The following is an 18,233-nucleotide window of genomic DNA, read 5'->3' as shown; positions in this document are numbered from 1 at the left end:
CCGTTATTGGGCCAAACAGACGGAAGGCCGAAGGTGCGAGATGTGTGCTGTAGGATGGATGAGGAAGAACAGTCCATTGAAGTTCTGTGAGCTCCTCTCGGGTGCGCAGAACCGAATGAGGCCTTGCTCTGTCACGGAGTGAGAGAGGTTCGTGGCGACGAAGACCCCGAAGTCGTTTCTTCAGTTTCCTGAGGGTAGCAGAATACACTTCACACTTCAGAGTTGATCGTTGCACCATGGCGGAGGAAATAAAACAGAATAATCTCTCGAGAATACCAGAAGACCGTCGACATAACCTTACCGGCTGAAGGTGTGGCAGTGAATTTTTTCTTCGGAGGGGAGGTAGTGTGGCTCCACTCCATGGTTTGCCGTATCGCTCCGAGTTCGAAGTGATGACCCACGTTTCTAGCCTGTGACGAAGTTCGACAGAAAATTGTCGCGATCAGCGTCGTAACGCGCAAGCAGCTCCGCACAAACGGTCCTTCGTTGCTCTGTACGGTCTCCTGTTAGGCGGCGAGGAGTCCAACTTGTACACACCTTTAAGTGCCCTAAGTGGCGGGCGAGTATGTCAACACTACCAACAGAGGCGACCAGCTCTGCAGCCATTTTGAAGGATACCTATAGCGCTGCCACCTATCGGAGCTTCATGAAATTGTAGAGGTCGAAGTGGGAATATTCCACGATGTTCCACAGCAAATTCCGCATTTTTGAACCGAAACTCGCCGAGAAAAAAAAAATTGTTTTCAGGACTTAATGAACACCGCTCGTAATTTTGTCTGTCCCGCGTTTTTGGGAGTATTTTTCTTCTCGCTTCTCGTTTTAACGTAAGTCTCAGTTTGAACACCCTTTGATGTCTTTTATCAGATGAGCTACGTTGGGATGGAAAGAGTAAAACTTAGCGCCCAGTTTAGATTGGAATGCTTCAGAGCAGTCAGTTTTCTGTTCAGACCTACTACTCAAGTCGGCTGTTGCAATTGGTAGAAAGGTGATGTCTGCAAGAATATAGGTATGAAGCAAATAATCAAAAACGTCATCCAGATTTTATAGTTAAGTTTTTGGGGCATTAGGTCTTCGACGAAGCAATATTTAGTTAGGTTGCCGTGGCCAAACATGAACATCACGCCTTGCCAATGAGAAATCGGTTTCAAATTCGACACAAATTGCTGTTGTCATTGAGTGCAGGTCCATATCAACCAACTACAGAACGAAAACTGCGAAGAGTAACGCATGCAATGGACATTTGTATTCGGATGCCCAGCAAAAGACCATTGCCCACAGCGGCACATACTGATGCGCGTCTTCGATGGACCAGGCAACATGGAAACTGGAGAGTAGCTGACGTGATGAAGTGCGGTCCGACGAGTCGCGACTTCGCCTCTTTTCACACGATGTTGAGTGCGCCGATGGCTCAGTGAAGCGTATAACCTGCAATGTGTGGGTATAGTTCACGCTGGGTGTGCTTCTGTGATTTTTCTCTCGACGGCGTGGAAGTGAGGGGGTTGTATCGTGACTTGGCCCAGTCATTCAGTTTATCGTAAATATGTACCAGGATGTTTGTTTGAGCATTCTCGAGGACCAAACGTTGCCCTTTCCTCCACATCTTCATGATGAGTATGCTGAGGACACTCCCATCTTTCAAGATGACAACAGCCGAGTTCACATGCCTGCACGCGTATGTTCCTGGTTTGACGAACTCTCTGTCTCCCTGTGGCAGCTCGACTGACATACTAAATCACTCGATCTTAATCCTACAGAAAATATCTTGAACGGATTGGCACACCGGATGAAACGTAGCAATCAGCATGCCCCCATATTTTGTTAGCTTTGCGGGATCCCATCACCAATGAGTGGGTACAGCTGAACATGGTACACTTTCTGCCTAGCTGTAACGAATCAGTCCGGCCATTATCAAGGCAAGAGCCGTCTTAACAGAGCGTTAGCGTGATGTCTTCCTGAGTGACTGATTTTTTGTCTCGTATGCTTACAGCGTTATTCTGATCGTAAGAAATTCACGTAGAGCTTTTTAAAAACTAGAATACAAATCCTTCAACGATATACTGGTGCTAGTTTATCAGTTTTACATGAATGACTATTTTTGAATCCTTGCAGGTTTGCCGGCCGTTGTGACCGAGCGGTTCTAGGCGCTTCAGTCTGGTACCGCGCGACCGCTACGGTCGCAGGTTCGAATCCTGCCTCGGCCATGGATGTGTGTGATGTCCTTAGGTTCTTTAGGTTTAAGTCGTTTTAAGTTCTATTTACCTCAGATGTTAAGTCCCATAGAGCTCAGAGCAATTTTTTTGAACCTTGCAGGATTGCCTGGGGAAAGTCATTTTGTTCGGTAGTCCTCATCACGTTTGAGCTCAATTTCTAAAACTCAATGACATGAGGATGTCAACGACATTGGATCGTTTCTGTTACCCATCTTGTAGACGATTTGTTTCAGCTATTGGATAAATTTAGTTTCTTTAAAGAAAAAAATTTATATACGGCGTATTATGGTAAAAAGAGGGGGCTAATTCATCCGCAGATTCTTTATGGAAACTGGCAGGGATTCCATTGCCCTTCGAGCTTTGTTAAATTTTACCAGTAAAATACTGCGTTGCCCCTACTAAGAAATCCTCTTTCACTAACTCCAGGAGTACAGTTACCTTACACGATGGATGGAAAACTGTTTAATTTGGACCGTCTAAAACCAAGAACTCCAACATTTTCTGCAGCATTAGTTGAGTAATATTACGCTGATATAACGAAGTTGCAGCTGAGTCCTAAGAAGGAATAGGGTTAGTCCTGAATGCATCCAGCGCAGCATGCAAATATATTGGTCTGAAACTGAACACCAGTAATACACTGATACGTCGCCAGTCAGCACCTCGGGAAGGATGGAGAAATATCAGTATCACTATCGATGGAGTGTGTTCTAGTAGTTAACACTTTTCCATACCTTGGTAGCATCCCGTCAAGAAGTGCAAGTACAGAATAAGAAGTTCAGCACAGAATTAACAGTGATGGAGAACACTTTTCGAAAATAGGGTTTCGAGTATTTGACTGTCATGATGTGAGTGTCGCAACAAAGATCCTCGGATACAATTCAGTTGTAAAGCTGAGCCTGCCTTATGGATCTGAATCCTGGACATGTTACATACGACACATTAAAAAGCTAGAACAATATCATCAGCAGTCATTAGAACACTGGACCCCCCATTCGTGAGGACGACGATTCAAACCCGCGACCAGCCATCCAGATTTAGGTTTTTCGTGATTTCCGTAAATCGCTGCAGGCAAATACCAGGATACGATATTGTAGTGCCTGTCTTATTCTAAATTACGATGCAAAGTTCTTTTGGACACGCATGTATGTCCAAAGGAACGGGCTCTGCAGCGACTACGGGCGTTAGGAAATACATTAAATGTATTCGCAGTGTCCTTGAACAGACATACACAACCTGTACAGAAGCGACGGTTTTAAGATACCAGTTAAGATGGACATAAGATGCAGTTCACGTAGAAGCGATGGTTTTAAGAAGCCAGTTACGATTGTTGGGACGTGTTGTCCACGTGGCCAGTAATCAAGTTCCGCTGTGTGGGTGGTCAGAGGAAACGATTTAACGATGTACTCAAGGCTGTCACGAAGATGTGTCACATTAATGTTGACAGTGTTTGACCGTTCATCCTGGAGCTCACGAGCTTCACTGCGGGGCACGTCCCCTTGAATAATACAACCGAAAACAGAGAATGAAAAGAAAATGCTGAGCAGAAATGGAAGGACACAAGCTGCTCCACGTGGGACCAGGTGTCATTACATCGGCAAACTGTGTACCTCTCGCATCGGTCACAGAGATGAGTGGAAGACAAACCTATTCCACTACGAGTGTTTACTATAATGATGACGACGGCTAAGAAATCCTCACACCATTCACAAATTTTTCTTTTCATAATCCGTTTTTTTCAATTCGTGTGACTAGGGCCACCCGCCGGGAAGACCGTTCGCCTGGTGCAAGTCTTTCGATTTGACGCCACTTCGGCGACTTGCGCGTCGATGTGGATGGAATGGTGATGATTAGGACAACACAACACCCAGTCCCTGAGCGGAGAGCATCTCCGACCCAGCGGGAAATCGAACCCGAGCCCTTAGGATTGTCATTCTGTCGCGCTGACCACTCAGCTACCGGAGGCGGACCCGTTGATAAACTACATGAAATGCTTTTCAGCAATCAAGAAATATGGCATCTACCTGATTGCGTGGATCCGTAAGAGAAAAGATGAAAGATAGCAGCTTCTGCGGAAGCACACTGTCAGTTTTCTATCGCCCCTTAGAATGATGTAGTTGATTGAGGTAAGAAATGTCTCCATCATGTAGGGGACAGTAGCTTTACTTTGATGTTTGGAACAAATAACAGGATGACCAATGAAATGTCTCTGAAACGGACCTGAGACCACACGGGAGTTAACTAGCGACAAAGAAGGTAGTGTGGGCGACAGGAATGGCGTGTGGCGGCGTCTGGTGGTCCGCTTCCGGAGGCCGCGTGGTGTCGGTGCCGGGCGCATCCATTATTCAGTGGGCTGTAATGCAAAGGCGGCGGCGCCACACCGCTCGCCGCAGCGAATTCCTGGCCAGAAGTCGCGCCGCGACCCCTGACCGCCACCGCCGCCTGTAGCCGGAGGCGGCATCCCTCTGCCGTGTCGCAACACCAGCCGCCAGCCCTTGTTCCAAAAATAAGCAGTGGCGCGGTATTATTCCAGGCCTGGTATGTGGTCCTCATAGCGCAGCGTTTTACACACTAATTCTCCAAGGTTCAAATAGTTCAAATGGCTCTGAGCACTATGGGACTCAACTGCTGAGGTCATAAGTCCCCTAGAACTTAGAACTACTTAAACCTAACTAACCTAAGGACAACACAAACATCCATGCCCGAGGCAGGATTCGAACCTGCGACCGTAGCGGTTGCGCGGTTCCAGACTGTATCGCCAGAACCGCTCGGCCACCAGCGGCCGGCAATTCTCCAAGGAAACTGGTATATGGTCTGAGCACTATGGGACTTAACATCTGACGTCATCAGTCCCCTAGAACTTAGAACTACTTAAATCTAACTAACCTAAGGACATCACACACACCCATGCCCGAGGCTGGATTCGAAACTGGTATAGCATGCGTATTCAAATACAGAGATGTGTGAACAGGCAGAATACGGCCCGGCGATCGGCAACTGCTACATAAGACAACCAGTTACTGGCGCAGTTGTTAGATTGGTTACTGCTGCACAATGGCAGGTTATCAAGATTTGAGACAGTTTAAACATGGTGTTATAGTCGGCACCCGAGCGATGGCACACAGCGTCTCCGAGGTAGCGATGAAGTGGGGATTTCACGAGTGTGCCGCGAATAACAGGAATGCGGTAAAACTTCAAATCTTCGACTTCGCTGCGGCCGGAAAAAGATCTTGCAAGAATCGAACCAACGATGACTGAAGGGAATCGTTCAACGTGACAGAAGTGCAATCCTTCGGCAAACTGTTGCACATTTCAATGCAGGGCCATCAACAAGAGTCGGCGTGCGAACCATTCGACGGGTCATCATCGATATGGGCTTTCGGAGGCCCATTTGCGTACCCTTAATGACTGCACATCACAAAGCTTTACGCCTGGGCCCTTCAACACCGACATTGGACTGTTCATGACTGGAAACATGTTGCCTGGTTGTGTGAGTCCCGTTTCAAATTGTATCGAGCGGATGGACGTGCACGGATGTGATGACAACCTCATGAATCCATGGACCCTGCATATCAGCAGCGGACTGTTCAACCTGTTGGAGAATCTGTAATGGTGTGGAGCGTGTGCAGATTGAGTGATATGGCACTCCTGATACGTCTACATTCGACTCTGACAAGTGACACATATGCGATCACCTGCATCCATTCATGTCCATTGTCCATTCCGACGGACTCCGACAATTCCATCAGGACAGTGCGACACCTCACACGTCCAGAATTTCTACAAAGTGGCTCTACGTACACTCTCCTGAATTTAGACACTTCTGCTCGCCACCAAACTCCCCATACATGAACAATGTTGAGCATATCAGGCATGCCTTGTAACGTGCTGTTTAGAAGAGATTTCCACCCCCCCTGCCATCTGCGCAGAACGGAAAACGATTCCATTATTCTTTCTGCCATTCCAGTACCACCACAGATGGTGGTAAGCAGAGCTGCAGCTGTCTGTTAATTGTAACAGACATAGAAATCACCACTTGAGTTGTAAGGCTTTTATTTTTAAACTAGCTGTTACCCGCAGCTGCCCTCCCATATCAGTAAAACAAAATGAAATGAGCGAATGGCTTTATCGGCCACGAGACCCCGTTCGACTGTTCACACCTTTGTACACACAGACACACACACACACACACACACACACACACACACACACACACAGAGGGAGGGAGAGAGAGAGAGAGAGAGAGAGAGAGAGAGAGAGTCCCGAGCGGAGGAAATCCGACTCCACTACGAAACGAACCCATGACCCTGTGATCAAGGGTCAGTAACGCTAACCAAAAGACGACGAGCCGTTAACGCTTATCAATAGTTTTGTTACGTTGAGTGATATCGACGGTGCTGAAATAAAACGTAGACTTCTTAAAATTATTAAATTGCGTTAAACTGACGAAGAAAGAAAATGAATAATTTGTAATTCGGTTCAGTGCGAATTTTATAACATTTCTACGTGCAATAACGTCAGCTTCCCTCACGCTTCTGCCTGCTACCCGCGGCTGCGCTTGTGTAACATAAATAAACGCAGTCTCACTAAAAGTCTCCGGCGTTGTAGATACAAAGGCGCGACGTGTCTCTGTTTGTTGTACAGCATTTAAATAAGGTCAATGTTGTGAGACTTCAAGCGCCCCAGAAGCTATGAGACGCGTGACTCTCTGCAGTTAAAATGCGACTGGCTTGTGACTGATATTAGAATAGCAGTATGGTTGATTTGGGAGGATGGGACCAGACAGCGAGAGCATTGGTCGCTTCTGGAAGGATGGGGAAGGAACCATCGCGGCATTTGCCTGAAGCGATTTAGGGAAATCACGGAAAATCTAAATCATGACGCAGGTTTGAGCTATCGTCCTCTCGAATGCGAGTCCAGTGTGCTAACCATTGCGCCACGTCGCTCAGTAGAGGATTTTATAAGTATTGTACTCGTTCAGTTGAAGCGTATTATATAGAATAAATCAAACAATAAACGCATGTTCACAACTATGATGAAGTTCATAAGTCAAAGAGTAAACAGCTTTTTCAAATAATGATTATTGTTCCATATTTAGTGTTCTATTCTTGAAATCAATAAATATCTTGTACTACACACTTTTTGAAGTAGCCTATGTTCTTCCTCAGCGTTCAAGCTATCTCCATACCCGATTTCATCATAATCGGTTCAGCTGTTTATTCGTGAAAACGTTAACAGGCAGAGCTACTTCCGCATTTATATTAGTGTGACGTGGGACACACTCTCAAGGATACTTCAACTCAATAAAGACAAGGCAATAATTACGAATTAAACGAGAACCCTGGCTTGTAATTTCCAATAGATTTTATTTAACAATTCCATGACAATAGCAAACTGCTCTTACCCCAGAATAATATACATAATTGACCTAGAGTTTGAAACGATGATTAAGCAGACAAAATGTGTACGGGCGTCAAAGCCCACTCGCAAACAATAAATAATTTTAAAACCCTGTTTACATAAAACTTAAGAATCAGACAAACAAAAATTAGATTACTGAGGCAATCTCCCACAGAAGCAGGACACATTTGAAGATATAACAGCAGAACAATTCACAATTTCTCTTTCTCAATAAGATATTAAAAACCCAGTACAGTGAAAGACATCTTCCAGGTATTACAAAATTTCAGTGACTAATAACGACACATCAGAGGTGCGCGAAAACTGCAACTCAGATCGATCCTGAATGAAAGCTGAGAGGAACGGTGGAAAGGGAAAGACGGACGCCTCGGCGTCATCAGGAACAAATCATAAAATACTCAAATTCGCCGAGGAAGTGGAGTCTACTGATAAACACAGCGACCTCGCTATCGGTTACAATTCAAACCGGCCGCCGCCAAGACGTCGTCCCCCAGCTAAACAACCAGCTACAACGAACGACGCGCACCGCTGATTATACCATTGAATCAACAACAGAAAACCACACAGCTACTGGGCAGTATCCAGAGTTTAAAAAATGGTTCAAATGGCTCTAAGCACTATGGGACTTAACATCTGAGGTCATCAGTCACCTAGACTTAGAACTACTTAAACCTAACCTAAGGACATCACACACATCCATGACAGAGGCAGGATTCGACGCGCCTAGAACCGCTCGGTCACAGCGGCCGGCGGAATCCAGGGTAACACAATACTTAAAACGTTCAAAAATTTCAAAACAGGAATACAATTACTCTTAGCAGCCAAATTAAATCTCTTGCAATCACTGTCTACAACAACAGTTCACCCTCCCTTTGCACAGGAACCACGATACATAAACATTCACCATGAGAAAACTGCAGAATGTGTAGAAAGCAGAAGACATACTCTGTCTTATCATTCTAAAAAATAACTACACAGAAGAAGAAAAATAATGTCATAGCCTTAATCTCTTAATTTTACAAAAGAATGCACTAAAGGTGGATTACACTTAATAGCAAAAGGCAGAAAGAAAGAACTGCCAGAAAATCCAATCTGTGGTTATTTCGGAGTGCACAGACACGCGCTTAGCTAGATACTCAATAACCGTATAACAAGTGCGTCCAAAATAGGCAAATCTCATTCACACAGCCAACCACTGTCCAATAAGTTGTGCAGCAGTGGTCAACACGAAACAGATAACATGGACGTCCAAACAGGTTTGATTCTGTAGCGTATCTGGTTGCAGGTTGATACATTCGAAAGCCACCTTCACACGTTCACAGCACAGACGAGACCATCGCCCTCTCACTAGACGCAGTACACACTCCCGACTGCACGCTCGTCTCCGTCCGTTGCCGCACTGCCCCCACGTGACAGAAAGAGGCAGAGCATGCGCGAAGAGCGACTGCCGGAAACCAGACTGCACGCCGGAGCACCGACCGAAACCAGCCGTCTCCCCACAGCGTCGTGCGCTTAAATAACAGGAAAGCGAAAAAGCGACCAAAGAGGAAAACCGCGGGCACGCGATACAGAGTCGATCGCAGAGATATTAAATGAATACAGAGAAGCAACTGGCGCCAACGGCGACACGTGTCATTTAGTGTGGATTCACGACAGGTTTCAGGCTAACATATGCCTATCATCAGGTGCAGTTACTGGAAACAAACAATGGAAGTGCGTTAAGAATTAATCTTTAGATACTCTGTATGTAATACTATGTAAATGAATGAGAACTATCATTGTTGTTCGGAAAGTAAGGAACGATCGGTCTCGAAATGGAAAATACAGCGAAAATCTGATGAAGCTTTGCACAGATGCGTTGGGCAGTGTGTGTAGTACGCCCGTCGATCGCATCATGTCGCTCTTTTCAACTCTGAGCTCATAGAGAGAAAGTAAAGATGGCTGGAAATTAGCGTCGCCCGCCAGGTATGAGGGCCTGGCGAAAGATTTCGCCTGAAGCTATGCAATGCATTTAACATAAGTGTCAGGCGGTTCGTTATACACGACAATTCTCGGCCTTACTCTGCAGGGGCAATGAAGATGCTCCTGCAGCGTTTTCGATGGGAAGTGTTTGGTCACCCACAATACAGCCCGTAATTGGCTACCCCTGAGGTTCATCTCTGCTCAAATGAACCGCTGGCTATGAAGACAATATTTTGACACAGACAACGAGCTGCCGTCCACAGTAGAAAATTGTCGAAAAGCACTGGCGGCTGTCTTCTATAACGAGGGAATTGAAAAGTTGGTACAACGCTACGACAGATGTCTAAGTCTGAGTGGCGACTGTGAAGAGAAGTAGCTGAAAGGAGTAGCTAACCGTTGCAAATAAAACACTTTTGATTTTCACTGTGGTTTCCAATTCGCGGCCTATCATTCCTTACTTTCCGAATAGCTCTCATAAGATTCCGACAGTGGACGGACTAGAATGGTGAAAAGTGAGAACGGAATACGTCGGAATACCATGGCAGCTAATAAAACAGAGAAACTGCCGAGGTGAAGAGGCGTGGTAGAAGACACTTGGGTCGTGTGCTGTGACCCCAAATGCAGCCATATTGGGTAGAGCGGAGGCGACCACCGCAAGCGAGTGCACAGCGCGAAGCGACGCACGCGAAGGAGGAAGCAAAGTTGGTAAACGTTAGTGCGACGATAGCGCGGCCGTCTGCTGGAACGACTGGAGATAAATGTCATGAGACTGACTAGACCGCCCGTTCACATTCAAATTGACTTCTTTTAAATGAAGCATACGAGAAAAAATGTATAAAGTGATGTTAAGGACACGAAAGGTGCGTAGAAATGTATACAATGATAATTTTAAAACATTAATGAGCACACTGAAATGAAGAAACAAATCAACTAGGTGATAAAAATCACAACATGAAAACACAGTAGCTTAAAGAGACATGTGCATAATAAAACCTAAATGAAAAATAAAATTGTCCATTTGAATGTGAACGGGCGGGGTAGTCGGTCTCATGCCATTCACTTTCACTCGTCCTAACTGATGGCCGTTGTATCGTCACACCAAAAGTTTACCAAGCTAGCTTCCTCCTCCTTGTGCACCGCTTTTCGCTGTGATAGCCTCGCTCTACCCACACTAGCGGCACCCAGCGTCACAGCACATGACAAAAGTGTTCTGGGTATTATCTTATACCACCACTCTTCACGTAGGCGCTTTCTCTGTTTTATTACTAGTTTTCACCAAGTGTCGCGTCGGACGGCTGGTCGTGGCGTCCGCGTAGGCAGGTGGGACTCGACTAAATAGATCTACACTCCTGGAAATTAAAATAAGAGCACCGTGAATTCATTGTCCCAGGAAGGGGAAACTTTATTGACACATTCCTGGGGTCAGATACATCACATGATCACACTGACAGAACCACAGGCACATAGACACAGGCAACAGAGCATGCACAATGTCGGCACTAGTACAGTGTATATCCACCTTTCGCAGCAATGCAGGCTGCTATTCTCCCATGGAGACGATCGTAGAGATGCTGGATGTAGTCATGTGGAACGGCTTGCCATGCCATTTCCACCTGGCGCCTCAGTTGGACCAGCGTTCGTGCTGGACGTGCAGACCGCGTGAGACGACGCTTCATCCAGTCCCAAACATGCTCAATGGGGGACAGATCCGGAGATCTGCTGGCCAGGGTAGTTGACTTACACCTTCTAGAGCACGTTGGGTGGCACGGGATACATGCGGACGTGCATTGTCCTGTTGGAACAGCACGTTCCCTTGCCGGTCTAGGAATGGTAGAACGATGGGTTCGATGACGGTTTGGATGTACCGTGCACTATTCAGTGTCCCCTCGACGATCACCAGTGGTGTACGGCCAGTGTAGGAGATCGCTCCCCACACCATGATGCCAGGTGTTGGCCCTGTGTGCCTCGGTCGTATGCAGTCCTGATTGTGGCGCTCACCTGCACGGCGCCAAACACGCATACGACCATCATTGGCACCAAGGCAGAAGCGACTCTCATCGCTGAAGACGACACGTCTCCATTCGTCCCTCCATTCACGCCTGTCGCGACACCACTGGAGGCGGGCTGCACGATGTTGGGGCGTGAGCGGAAGACGGCCTAACGGTGTGCGGGACCGTAGCCCAGCTTCATGGAGACGGTTGCGAATGGTCCTCGCCGATACCCCAGGAGCAACAGTGTCCCTAATTTGCTGGGAAGTGGCGGTGCGGTCCCCTACGGCACTGCGTAGGATCCTACGGTCTTGGCGTGCATCCGTGCGTCGCTGCGGTCCGGTCCCAGGTCGACGGGCACGTGCACCTTCCGCCGACCACTGGCGACAACATCGATGTACTGTGGAGACCTCACGCCCCACGTGTTGAGCAATTCGGCGGTACGTCCACTCGGCCTCCCGCATGCCCACTATACGCCCTCGCTCAAAGTCCGTCAACTGCACATACGGTTCACGTCCACGCTGTCGCGGCATGCTACCAGTGTTAAAGACTGCGATGGAGCTCCGTATGCCACGGCAAACTGGCTGACACTGACGGCGGCGGTGCACAAATGCTGCGCAGCTAGCGCCATTCGACGGCCAACACCGCGGTTCCTGGTGTGTCCGCTGTGCCGTGCGTGTGATCATTGCTTGTACAGCCCTCTCGCAGTGTCCGGAGTAAGTATGGTGGGTCTGACACACCGGTGTCAATGTGTTCTTTTTTCCATTTCCAGGAGTGTATATGTAATAAGGAAATGAATTTTGACTCGGAATGGTAAAGAGAGTCAATAAACTAAACCAAACACCGTCCGAACAGGTCTCGAATGGTCCAATGGTACCGACCGACCGCCGTGTCATACTCAACCGACAGGTGTCACTGGATGCGGATACGGAGGGGCATGTGGTCAGAACACCGCAAAGAGAGTTAATAACGTTGTTATATGGTGATATGAGTTTATTATCGTTCAGATGCTAGACCTATTTGTAATTGGGATAATAAACCCTGTTTGTAAACCTACCTCCACCAGTTACTAAGTAATAGTAGGCATCGTCATTTCACTGGAAAAGTTGGGTGGAAGGCGGGATCCCTCCGAAACGACTAAGAAGACAACAAGGAGGAGAGAAACCCTCGCAACAGTCAGACAAGCTTTTATCTTGTTACGTAGTTCTTTCACGAAAGATTTGAAGGAATACTGCTGCAAGGTGACTTCCATAGCGTTATTGCTGTACCAACAACTGGTGTCGGGGCACACATCAACAAATGTTCCTTTCTTCCTTGAAGACTCGCGGTAGAAGTTATATACTGTCAATATCCTGGAGGTAGGAGGCAGTCATAGATGAGGGATGTGGATTTTTGACACTTATCCTGCTGATCAAATGCGACAAGATGTACACATGTCCTTTCTTCGTAAGATATTTCGATGTTCCTGCGTTATTTTATGTTTCTGTTAAAGCAAACAAGTGAATACGGCACTTCATCAACATCCATAGTCCTCAGGTGTGTGGCTGACGGTACTTCCGGTACCAATGACTGATCCCCTCTTACCTGTTCCATCCGCTAATGACGCGTGGGAAGAGTGATTATTGGCAAACTTCCGTATTAGCTCTAACTTCTCGAATTTTCTCGTAGTGTTCAGTTCGCGAGACGTATGGAGGCCGAAATAAAGTGTTGTTCATCTCTTCCCGGAACATTCCTGCGTGACGCACAATGCCTCTCTTGTAGCTTCTGCCACTGGAGTTTGTTGTGCATCTCCGTCTCGCGCCGACTAAATGATCAGTCGAACAGGTATTCGTAGATGAATTACATTTTCTTAAGGTACTAGCTATTTAATTTCTGTCTGGCATTCGCCTTTCTTGTTATTTGTTTATATAGTCATTCCATTTAAGGTCGCTCCAGATAGTTGCTTCTGGATGATTTACGGTAGTTACTGTCTCTAGGACTTTGTCACTAACAATGTAACTGCACATTAGTGGACTTTTTCTCTTATGTATGGTTAGTGTGTTACATTTATTGATGTGTAGGGTCAATTGGTAGTCACTGCACCGTTTATCAGTCTCTGCAGGACTTACTGCAAATCAATACAATTTTCTGGCCTTGCCGCAGTGGATACACCGGTTCCCGTCAGATCACCAAAGTTAAGCGCTGTCGGGTGTGGCCGGCACTTGGATGGGTGACCATCCGCGCCGCCATGCACTGTTTCCGTTTTTCGGGGTGAACTCAGCCTCGTGATGCCAATTGAGGAGCTATTCGACCGAATAGTAGCGGCTCCGGTCACAGAAAACCAACGTAACGACCGGGAGAGCGGTGGGCTGACCACACGCCCTTCCTATCAGCGTCCTCATCTGAGGATGACACGGCGGTCGAATGGTCCCGATGGGTCCAGTGTGGCCTGAATATGGAGTGCTTTAACCTTCTTACTACCTTTTTAAAGACAACCACATCTGCGAACAGCCTTATTGAACTTCCGACAAGATCATTTATATATACTGCGTATTAGGAGTTAAGTGCAGATATTTTTATTGATGACTGAGGACAGTCTACTGAACAACATTACTGCAGTATTCATTTTATTTTCACATCGAAAATAACAGCCATTACGAGTAATAAGTCATGTTTTTAGGTTGATTTGTACATCCAAGTGCGCACGGTACAAGCAAGCCATTAACATTTTTTTGCCTTTCTGAAGTTTAGATGCGTGGACGCAAAGCGGGTAGTTTGTACTGGCAAATGTAGTCCACTTTGTGGTGCAGTTACGAGCGTGTAGAAAACATCAGGTAGTAAATTATGTGACACGCTTGCAAGAAGACTTTTAGAACACAGAGAAAAAACAAGTAACACACTGGAGCTGGTACGTGTTGCGGTTCCTATTATCAGAATATTTGTACCTACACCCCTAATACGTTGTATGTTAAGAGTGACGTGTTGAGTTCTACCTCGACGGAAGTCTTGGATACAGTCGTTAGTCTGGTCCGACGCATGGTGAGCTCGCGCTTTTTTTCTTCTTTTTTTGTTACTAAACTGCATTGCGAGCCTTCGTTAAACGCCTTTCTAAAGGTCAATAAACATGGCTTGAGCCTGGGCACCGATGCCTTCAGCGCTGTCGATATTGTGGAGATACACAGCTCGCTGAGTTTCACTAGATTTCTGTCTATGGAATCCATGTTGATTTTTACAGAGGAAATTTTCGTTCTCCAGAAACGTCATAATAAGAGAGCATAAAACATGTCTCATAATTTTACAACAGATTGATGGTAGCGATATAGATCTAGAAGTACGTACATCCGTCTTACTACCCTTCTTGAAAACGTGAATGACCTGCACGTTTTTCGATTCGCGATGTACCCGTCATAGCTTGAGACGTACAATAAACTGGTGCTAGAAGGGGAGCAAGTTCTTTCGAATAATCTCTGTAAATCTTACAAGTGTCTCATCTGGTCCAGATGTCGTTCCACTAATGAGCGATTGTAGTCGCTTTTCTATTGCTTGATTCTTTATTTCAACATCTGTCGTTTCCGAGTTCGCACTATGACTGAATGGAGCGTAAGGTTCTTAGTCTGACTGGTGGCAAAGATTAGCTTTCAAAGTCGGTGAACGCTTTTCTCATTCCTCTTGTGGCGGAACCGGTTTATAGTATTTCATGACTTTAATTACTTATAAATGATATTTCAGGTAGATCAAAAAATATAAAAATAAATTGTCAGCGTAACAATTCGTTTGATCCCAAAAATGATTATCCCGGCTTATATTTGTCACTCCGCTAAAGAAATCTCCACTTGATGTTGTGTAGAAATGTTGTCTGTAAAGTCGTGTGAGTGGGACTAAATTGCATATCATTTATAAGATTTTACACAACTGTTACTTAAGATGGAAGCACTTTTTTCTAGCAAAGAGAACATTTAGTCACAAAATACTATCCACGCACAACATTGACGTATGTCTCCTATTAAAGTATTTCATGTAAATCGTCCCAAATAATTAGGCCTCATACATCAGGAAATAAGAAATTGATATTACGTAACGTGCTGTGAGCACTGTTTTTGAAGATTCAATCTGAGTTGAATTCTGTGTTCTGTCTTTTAAAGAAGATTCGGGACCACCGGTGCACATTTATTTCCATTCATTTATATCCAACAACATTTATGTTTGTTAAAATTCTCGATTAAAAACTGCCGCGGAGAGATTTTTGCTAACATGGTGGCAGACAGACGATAGTCAATTTGACTATTGTCATTCCCGATTCCTTTTATATCAAGTTAGTATATTCAGATAAAATTCTTTAAGGCTTTTGCTTTCTATTCTTTATCATTTAAAATTGTTCACTAATAAGTTTAAATGAAATTACTTCATCTTTTTTATACCAGCCACTAGTAAACTCCGCTGTAAGTTACTAGCGCTAATAGCTGCACTCCTAATTGCGGAGCTGAAAATTAACGTTTAAAAACATTAATCAGACTGGATTACAATTGAAATAAATACAAATCCACGTCTAGACAATAGCGACTCTATTTTTCAAATAATAATTAATAGTATCGTTACAGGTTTTCTCCTTACAGATCTCACAGGTCTCATGTCCGAACAGTTCACCGATTAGCACAGGAAGAACAACTGAACCACAATTATCACAGATAGCAAAAAAGATTATAATTGTCGTCGTCTATGAATGTGGTTCTCCGATAATAGTTTTAATTCACACAGAAATCAAATTATTACAGAAATAATGAAATAGTTATCGTCATTTTTACACGATACAGTCTTTTTATACGTAGTATCGATAATATTTGTTGAAGTTTGTACAGTTAGTTCATTTTAACATCTTGTGGCTAGAACATAGTGTCGTGGATATTACACTCTCCGTACGCTCGGTTACGCTTCGTTCATCTTTTGTTTATCAGGTAAATTTTCAATTCGTTTAAATCTGTGATAAAGCGCTCTTTGTTTACGTAATAGTTTTCTAACACGATTATTAAACCACGGAGGGTCTTCTCCGCTCCTTAAGGGGGTGAAGTTCACGAAAAACACACACTATTTAAAAGATACAGCAAATCCACGATTTTAAATATCCGGCAATGAAATGTACCATGCTTTATATGACATTAACAGATTTAATATTAACTTTGTTGACAAACTTTTTATGGAATATAAAAATTTTATTTTCAAAATATTATATATATATATATATATATATATATATATATATATATATATATATATATATATATATATATTTTTTTTTTTTTTTTTTTTCTGAGAAACTATTCAAGAAATTTCTACAAAATTTTCTCTGTTTAATAACTTTGCGTATAGTATTGAACTTATCGAATAGGAGAATTTTAATAATTTTTAATTATAACTATGTAAGTATAACACAAAATCATGCCAAATTCCAAACATTTTACCCCGTATCTGAGCTTGCTATCATAATTTCAAAATTTACTCCTGAGCAACATTTACTGAGTTTGTAAAAGTAAGTGCACAAAATTTCGTAGTTCTAGACTCCATAGATCCTGAGAAAAAGGTACATAAACCCTAAAAAACCTAATTTTCAGGAAAGGCAATTTAAAGTTCAACTTAACGTTTTTTCCTTCTCTCACCTCTCAGACGGCTCCAGATTTGTTTTTCGGGTTGTCTTTCCCTTCAAGGCTTCTATTCTGGTTTCTTGTTTTCTGCCTTCATTCCTTTACCAGGTCTTTAACTGACTTTACAACTGCCGAGAGGCACTGTAAATCAGTTTTTCTCAAGGTATCTTGAGTGAAATTTCCTATCTTAAAGCCCATTCTCTCTAACACCTTCATTCTCCCTATGTTGTCACCATTAAATACAAGAACTGCAACATAAGTTGCAATTCTGACAACTATAGAAGACGAAAATCTGGTTTTAGGGCATCGTTTCCACGGTACTGAATTTAGAGACTCATTTGTATTCTGGGTTTTGCCACAAACACATTTTTTAGAAGTTCAGAATCGGCCAGGAACCTGCAAGTGGGCTGTACATCATTCAGGATACAATTTGGAAGCCTCTCCTTGTGAATGTAATCGACGGAATCGTTGTTCACCAAGGTATTGAAGTGTTTGTTCAAAAAGTGGGCGTGGCTGGGAGGTCGCGTCACACATTTAATCATTTTTCAGGCACTTCGGATACGATTTCATGGTTGAACTTACTGCCCCTGAGTTCTACTAATTAACTGTCCCGAGTTCGAGTCTCAATCCGGCACACAGTTTTAATCCGCCAGGAAGTTTCATATCAGCGCACATTCCGCTGTAGAGTGAAACTTTCATTCTAGAAAAAATCCCCCAGGCTCTGGCTAAGCCATGTCTCCGCAATATCCTTTCTTCCAGGAGTGCTAGTTCTGCAAGGTTCGCAGGAGAGCTTCTGTGAAGTTTGGAAGGTAGGAGACGAGGTACTGCCGGAATTACAGCTGTGAGGACGGGCCGTGAATCGTGCTTGGGTAACTCAGTTGGTAGAGCACTTGCCCGCGAAAGGCAAAGGTCCCGAGTTCGAGTCTCGGTTCGGCACACAGTTTTAGTCTCGGTCCGGCACACAGTTTTAATCTGCCAGGAAGTTTCAAATAAAAAATAAATTGAAAATTGACATTTTCGATCAGTTCGATGAACGTTCC

The 18,233-nt window shown here is 44.6% G+C and overlaps 1 protein-coding gene across 3 annotated transcripts in view; it reads left to right on the top strand.

Moving 5' to 3' along the window:
* Positions 1–18,233, top strand: part of LOC126262714 (inactive dipeptidyl peptidase 10) — a 1,533,490-nt gene that overhangs the window by 1,483,538 nt on the left and 31,719 nt on the right. The window lies entirely within an intron of this gene.

This window comes from Schistocerca nitens, chromosome 6 (assembly GCF_023898315.1).
Source record: "Schistocerca nitens isolate TAMUIC-IGC-003100 chromosome 6, iqSchNite1.1, whole genome shotgun sequence".
Classification (NCBI taxonomy): Eukaryota; Metazoa; Arthropoda; class Insecta; order Orthoptera; family Acrididae; genus Schistocerca; species Schistocerca nitens.
The sequence above is the reverse complement of the archived record's forward strand: the minus strand, read 5'-3'. Positions and strand labels throughout refer to the sequence as shown.